General features: G+C 44.3%; 1 protein-coding gene across 1 annotated transcript in view; it reads right to left on the reverse strand.

Annotated features, from left to right (window-relative positions):
- The window catches only part of LOC138603392 (E3 ubiquitin-protein ligase Midline-1-like), a 48,859-nt gene extending 41,557 nt beyond the window's left edge, over positions 1–7,302 (reverse strand). The window contains exon 1 of the mRNA XM_069675142.1: positions 7,107–7,302. The gene's annotated coding sequence lies outside the window, so the exon portion shown is untranslated. The remainder of the gene's footprint in view (positions 1–7,106) is intronic.
- Between the last annotated feature and the right edge of the window lie 660 nt (positions 7,303–7,962).

Genomic DNA, 7,962 nt, shown 5'->3' on the forward strand with positions numbered 1-7,962 from the left:
TCGAAGAATTTAGAAAGATCCCCCTCCCGACCGCTTATGGGATTTTCGATTCAGAACAAGCATAATCTGCTTTCATAGCACACGATGACGGATTAACCCCTTGACCCCGCACAGTCAGTGAGGACAAGTTGTCTTTTCAGGGTCATGCATCCTCTGCCAAGGTCGGAGTGTCATTTACAAATTGAATTACTAAAAAGGATTGTATCTTGTACCGTGCGCTGACATAGTTGTGGTGTGCTCCCCTGTTTGTGGAGCAGAGTCAAAATATTTTCCCACAGCATTTCCTTGCTAAATATTTGTCTTGAGTGCAGCTTGTAGGAAGTTGACTACGTGATGAATCATGCAGAGCAAGAGCTGGAAGTTTTTCTATAGTGCTCAGCATTAACTCGCTTGCAGGTGAAGCAAATAAGAGTCCAATTACAACTGAGGAAGAGAAAGTGTAGGCTCACTTGTGTTAAAAACAAATACCTTGAGCTAAAGCTAAAAAAGTCCACTTTTAGACGGGTGATAAAGAAGCTTCAGATGTCGAATTCAAAGCGGAATAGGATTTCAAAATCTCTCTCATCCCCTCGCATCCTTCCTCTCATCTTGCCTCCTCTTTCCCTTTAAATTCCCCTCAGCTGTACAGCACGAGGCGCCATTCTCAGCATGGTTAACAAGTTAACAACACAAACTGTTGCCACACACACACACACACATGCACACAACGTCTTTGTCTGATTCCAGACACCATGCCATGTTGATCCCTAATCCGCTTCCTGCCACACTAGCCGTGACCAATCACGTCCTTTCATGTTCCGAAGCGGTCAGTCACACCTAACAGGATTGGCTAGTCATAGTCCGGGATGCCGCGGCTATTAGTGATTATGATAAAGGCTGACATTAGTGATTGTGGGTTTTGGTTTGTGTGTGTGTGTGTGTGTGTGTGGCAGGGTCTGTCTGCTTGTGTGACCCAGATTGGGTATAGCGGCGCATGTGAAATTAGATGTGATGTTTGGGGGCCGGAGATTATGCGGGACGAAAACAAGTCTGGGGATGTCAAGGGCGTATTCCATCAGGGTGAACGATCTTTGCAGCCATGATACACACACAGGCAAACACTCAGTGACTAGGATATTAGGTGTAGAAATGGCTTATTGTATCTTGAATAACACATCATGTTTGTGGAAATAACTGCACTGAAACTGGAAGTATTTTCCTCTGTCGCTTACTCGCATGCCTTTATTTAATGCTACATTGAATACACAGTGTTACCCGGGGGGATGGAGTACTTTAAAACACTTCAGATTTATTTAATGCCTCCTTTCATGATCACAGCTATCCTATAACGCCTTAATGTTGCCTCAAAATATGTGCTTAGGATCCCCTAGCGGACATGAAAGTGATTAAATAGAGGTTATTCCCCAAAGTGCGAAATTATCATTGCGACTCTGATTGGATAATGAAATGTTTTCAGCATGAAAGCGGCCCCGGGGAGCCGGTTTCAGATGTTAGTTTATGCATGTATGAACAGCATGCAGCGTCTGCTTCACTCATACAGGGACGATGCAAGAGAGATGCCTGAAAGAGCCAGATTTAAGGATTTGAAGCGGAATATTTTGGCAAAAATATCCAACTTATCATGTTTGTTTTACTCTTACTCTACTCTTACTCTAACTACAACATGTAGGAAGGAAATAAGCATTTCAAGTGTGTATTTTGTAACATATTTGTAAGGTATGTTTTACAATGTCGTCAAAGAGTAAGTTCGGAGTTCTATTCCCACAAGAATCCCGTTTCTTTGCACATGTGACCTCAGCTTAACCCGAGCATGCCTTCAAATGACCCTTCCTCATAGAGCTACACCTTGCATGTCATAACACCGACCAGCTTCTCATATGCTTACGATTACACATGCTTTAGAAGCGTGTGACTTCTCAGAGCAAAGTGAGAATTGACATGATCCAAATGGAAGGAATGTCATAAAAAACACGATGATATTGAACCTGGAGGGCCTCTCAAGCGGCGGATATCTCGGAACGATGTGACCCGACTTTTGAAACATCTGCAGGTCTGCGGAAGATTAACCGAAAACCCTCGATGCATATCAAATGACTGCGACGTATCTGCAAACCCGCAGTCTGAGGAGAAATAATTAAAACCAAGCGGTGTCTGACACCTGTGAAAGGTTGTTTACCAGGCAGCACACAATCAGTGATTATTATTAAAGGACAGACTGTTAAAGGTCATGCTTTTAGAAGATTCAAAGGAAGTGCTTTTGTTCCGTACGGACAGGGAATGAACAACAAGTAAGTTCTGCAAGAAAGTCATCAGAATACCAGCCTCTAACACTCTTTCTGAAACCCAGACCTGAGTATTGACTGATTCCATCTGATTGACTGACATAGTGATACCAACGCCTATGATTCTAGTCAGGTAAAAATATATACATATTAGGGAAGCACGATAATATCAGCAACAACATCAAACACGCCGGAAATACACTCGCAGTAAAAGCAGACGCTAACAGAGAGTAACATAAACATCAGTGCAAAAACGAATTACATATTCATGGACGCACACATGATAAAAAGAGCCAGTAGGCGATCACTGATGTCTCCGCAGTAGGAGCAGTAAACAAGTCCGGGCATGTCTCCCTCACTGCCGTGTTTCAGGGGGGATGCTGCATTCGGGCGCGCTCAGAAAACGTGAGTGACCTTTTGTACAACACCTCCTCTGTCAAGCGTGAAGAAGGGTGCTAGATGTCTGCGGTATGGCAGTTTTTGATAATACTAATACTAATACATAATATTACTATTATTATAGTCGCTGTAGGCCATACTAATGACCCTGTGTGGATGTGATATGATTGCTATCGTTGTCGTACAGCCTGACTGAATAAGGAGAAGGAATCCTAACTAGAGATATTGAGAGTCAGGTTTTCGAGTCACCTGAATCAGTTACCCAGAGCTTGAATCCCCCACCGGCCTTACCACCCATGGAGCATGCGCACTGGCGACTTCCATGCCGCTAACATTAATGGAGATTAAATTTAATCATGCAGCTCTTCCAGACCTTCTGATTGTTTTTGGACCTAATTGATCAATTCATGGGTTTGTGACACTCGTTTTCCTGTGATTGTGTGCAGAAAAAGACCTTTTTGTGCCATGTTGGACCAGGAAGTTGTAAGTACACAAATTAACCACTATGTAATATTGTTACAGCTTGGCGCTGTTCCCGGGAGCTTGAAGCACACAAACAAGTTTCAGAGCTGTCAGCTCTTTGACTCGCACATCCCTAACCCTACTTGTAACCTTAGCAACAGCTTTGCCTTCCTGTGTCCGCTGTAGTTGTCAAGCCTGATTTTAAACATTGAACTGCTCTCCTGACCTTTTCCAGCTTAAATTAAAATGACACTAGCTATGTCGTTCCTAATGGCCGCCTAAGTAGTTCATATTGCTGTGTAGGCTTCTGTTCTGGAGAGGAAGAAACAAGCTGATGTTTGGGGGGCTTAGTGATTATGGTATTGAATCTCTGTTAGACTGATTGACTGATTTATTGTTTCCCAGGACGTGCGATTGTGAGGCAAATTAACTGCAACACGTCAGGCTGCTACTTTATTGATGCTTGGTGCAGAAGGAGGACTGGCCATTTTCTCGTTCTCCATCACGAATCCACAACAAAAGACCGTCTGATATCACGTTAGTGCAGCTCTTTATGAGAGCACAGAGTGAGCTGACTGCTGCGCATGCAGAGTCTGTGTGTCACCTGCCTATAAACTGTAAACACGGAACGCTGCTGTCGTCACAGATCATGTTAGCAGGATGATCAAGGCAGGCTTTTTATACATGGTGTCTTTTCAGTGTGTGTATTTCCGTTATCAGGCATGCTGAGGCACCTTGTCCCGGTGCTCGCTAACCCTGTAGATACGGGCTGGTAATGGAGTGGACATGCCGCAGAGTATTTACTTTTAGCGGCTACACCTGCAGCGCGCACTAGAGGTCTTCACAGGTCCAGAACCCTAGGACACGGGACCCAGACGTTTTGTGTGTGCAAACGGTTCCAGGTCAGGACTTGTTCTGTAACGAGTCCGGGTCTGTTCAACATTATGTGTAATACCCGAGTGGATTCGGGAAGACCCGGCCGTGATTAGAAAGCACTGGTCATGATGAAAAAGTGTGCAAGCAAAGTGCAGCTGTGGCCACAAGGTGGCAGCAATGACCTGGCCGAGCGAGTGCTCCCGCTGCTTTTGCTCAGGAAGTGAAGGGTCAGATCACAGGTCAGACTCGGACAACACGGGTGATCGCAAACTAGAAATGCTAACGTTAGCAGCCGTGGCTAAGAGTCATCGTCATTATTGTTCAAAAGGACAAATAGTCAAGGTTATCTTTATTATGCTAGATGCAACAAAACGTTAATGCTGCCTCTAAACGAGGGGCGCATTTGTCATCAGTCTGCGTGGCGGCAAGTGGACTTTTAATCTGAAGTAGATTAGCATTGCTGTTTTTATTAACAGCACATGGATAACAGAAAACTTATGAACTTTCTTTGCAAGGAGGATGGATTATACGCACGGCCAGGCACAGGGGAGAAGACTACATCACATTAAGTAAGACAGGTCCGACATATCTTTGTTTTGCGTGGGTCTGGGTCCCTTTTGGTTCTGGGTCTCTTCGGGTTCGGGCACGACATTTTGGACCTGTGAAGACCTCTAATACAGTGAGCTTTCTTTTAGAAAGTGGCGAAACGTGTCGCTCCACCTGAACTACTTTTTCACACGGGTGTCAGAGTCGCTGAACTAAGTCGGTTAAAAGTAGAAGAGAGGTTTTGTTTTATTAGAAGAAAAAAGACTTTAAAGTCCCAAATAATATGTATGATCGGTAAATGTTTATGTACATAAAAACACATTTATCTATTTTTTTTTTAATATAGCGATAAATATTGCAGAGAAAAAAGTTGTCACTTTTTTGTATTATGGTGCAGCCCATTACCACATGTTTTGGGTCTTCTGATACTAGTAGCAGTATTAAAATAATGTTTTCCTGCCTTTTTTTCTAAAAAGTATTTATAAGATAAGAGAAGAAAGCATACAGTACAAAATGTACACAGATACCATGTTTATAGTTTACGTAATACCACACTTTAAATGTGTAAAGCAGCCTGCTGTAGAGGCTCCTGACAGCGGTAAAAAAAAGTCGGAAAAGTTTAGTGACCACTTATCCTCTCCACAAGCTGTGAAGTCTCACTGAACCGATTGTCCTCATTGTCACAAGTTTCCATGGCAACATTACACTCATCTTGCCCGGTTGATGATTAAAGAACGCACTGGGGTGAATAAAATGTACTGAACTGGAGTGGAAAAAGGGGGGAGGATGAGAGGGAAAAAAGTATTCCAGTCTGTCTTTGTCCTTTTTTGAAGGATGTTTAGATAGCAATTAGCAGTTTGGCCCCGGAGCGTCTGAAGTGACTGCTGACACTTTGAAGCTCAAATTAACCAATTAGGAAGCGATAAGAGTGTCATGAGTTATACCTCTTCGTTTTATAATGTAATCTGCATGCTGGTGTGATAACAGGGCGATCTAACGCTGTCTGAAAGCGACAGCAAACTTCTCCTGAGACATCCTCTCCAACACTAAAGCAGCAACCTTGTGTTTAATGCACCTTTCTCTCCTACAAACACGGCGACAGATGTGGCCCCCACGCAGGAAAAGAAATGACAATACCGCCAAAGCTATATTTATCTACGTGGTTCCCACAGTCAATCACCGTCAAGGCTGACAAAACAAGAGAGCTAAGATGCTTTTCTGGAGGCCGCCCAGGCTGACAATGCGACTGAAACGTGTCAGGGGAAACAGGAAAAGAAACATCAACAATGCTATTGTTGCTATATTGGTCTGCATCGTGACGACTACAGACAGAACCTCAGACAAAGCCTGTCCTGCGCACTATTTGTCAAAGCAAATGAGGGAAACTTTCAAACATTCAAAGTCTATAAAAGCAACTTTTTATGGACACATTTGACCATTTTTCAAGCTTTTCCAAAACTTTTTAAAGTCTTAAATCCAATTAAGCTCCAGCAGAAGTTGCACATGCTCCTATTTAATGCTTTGCTTTGCTTCAGCACTGCCGCTGTAGTACAGTTGCCTTCCTTCCTTGACTTCCCCATTGTCCCGCAGACCACTAGACCTGGATTTCCTTGAGCCCTGTGACCCCCCTCCCCTGTAGCAGGTGACAAGGATCAGTAGTAGCATTGAGCCCGTGGCTAGCCAGCTGTCACACATACACGCTTTTGCGCACATGACACGCATGCACATTCATGAACAGATATGTAGCAAACACGCTTCAGCACACAAGAAATGCTGCGAAACTGAATAATCTGACCTCTGGGGGGACTCCAAGAACAACAACATATACACTGAAGACACACACCGGGACCTTTTAAGCCACTCGCACACTTTTCGGCACTCAAGTACACACACATTTTAAGCATCCCTCAAGGCACTGTCTCCTGTCTTTATGCGTCTTGGGCTTCAAGCAAGCACCAAAACACACAGTGGCTCTTTTGAAATTGGGTCACACAAAACAGACTCTCACATGCGATGTAACCCCACCCACGCACACACGCTTTTACACACACATGTGCACACAAACTCTTTTATTTAACAACCATTCATCAAAATCCACGAATCCGGATCTACTTTTTTATGAACGTCTGCATTTGAGGGACTTAAAACTGAGAATAAAACAGAATAAAAGTTTGTCTAACGCTGAAAAGGCTCAAACATATACTCTATTATAATAATATAAGCATTATAAGACCCCTGTAGAAACAAGAAGTTTTTCCAACACCAGGATACAGATGGCTCCACCACACTCATTGGCCGAGTCCCGAAGCCACTGCTCTATCATTATCATTCCAGCAATACTGCCACTCATCGCTTCCACTCCTCATTTCCACTGAGAATACAGCCTGAGCTGAGATGGAGGGTGAAAGCATGCGGGAATCCCCCAGAGACTCGCACTTAAGTAAACTACGAGGAATACAAACTCCCGCTGAGACAGGCCCCCCTTATACAGTATGCATAACACAACAAAAACCTCACTCCTCCTCCTCCTCCTCCTCTTACCTTCCACATGATTAAAATCCCATCATTCACAAACAAAGTGAAAAAGAGAGGAAGAGAGAGAGTGGTGGGGAGAGGAGGACGGGAGGCTATCTTTGGCTCTCTCTCTCCTCTGTGGGACGCAGTAAAAGCAGCAGGAGCGTGAGGAGAAGCGGCGGCGAGCAGCGAACTTGGATATCTCTCCGGTTCTGTGTCATCACCTCTCATGACATGTTTCCTCCCCTGCCTGTGTAAGCCTTTCCATCCTGACCCGGCACACACACAGAGAGAGAGAGAGAGAGAGAGAGAGAGAGCAGGGGCAAACTAGTGCACCGCCCCCCTCTCTATCTCCCCTCCCCTCCCTCTCTTCCTCCTCCTCTCTGTCCATCCCTCCCCTCCTCTGTTTCCCTGTATTCAAATCTGCCAGTGGGCTGCCCTGCCTCTAAGTAGGCCAATCACTGAACCACTAGGGGTGGAGTCTGTGTGCAAGTATGAGTTTGCAGTCACATGTGTCAGATAGACAGACTGTTCATAATTGTGCGCGCATGTCTGCAGCATGCTTCTATGCTGGCTACAATGCAAATTTATGCATGTATGTACACATGCAAGCAGTTATAAGCCAATGTGTTTATGCTAGGCTATTAGCTAGGCTGCGTGTTGCATCTTACTTACTTTACACTTACCGTAAAATCCAGAATATAAGACCAACCGGAATATAAGATGCACACTGGCGATCATGACGGCGTATGTCTGTGACAAAGCTTTACCTAAATTATATATCGGTCACTTTGCAACAGCTCATTACAATTCATGTGTGCGTTTAAAGTTAGGAAGCAACCTTAAAGTCGAGATGAGACGGCATTTCGAGAGTATCTAGCTT

Source organism: Semicossyphus pulcher, unplaced genomic scaffold (assembly GCF_022749685.1).
Source record: "Semicossyphus pulcher isolate SPU_LCO1_2020_fin unplaced genomic scaffold, fSemPul1.0.p SCAF_24, whole genome shotgun sequence".
NCBI lineage: Eukaryota > Metazoa > Chordata > Actinopteri > Labriformes > Labridae > Semicossyphus > Semicossyphus pulcher.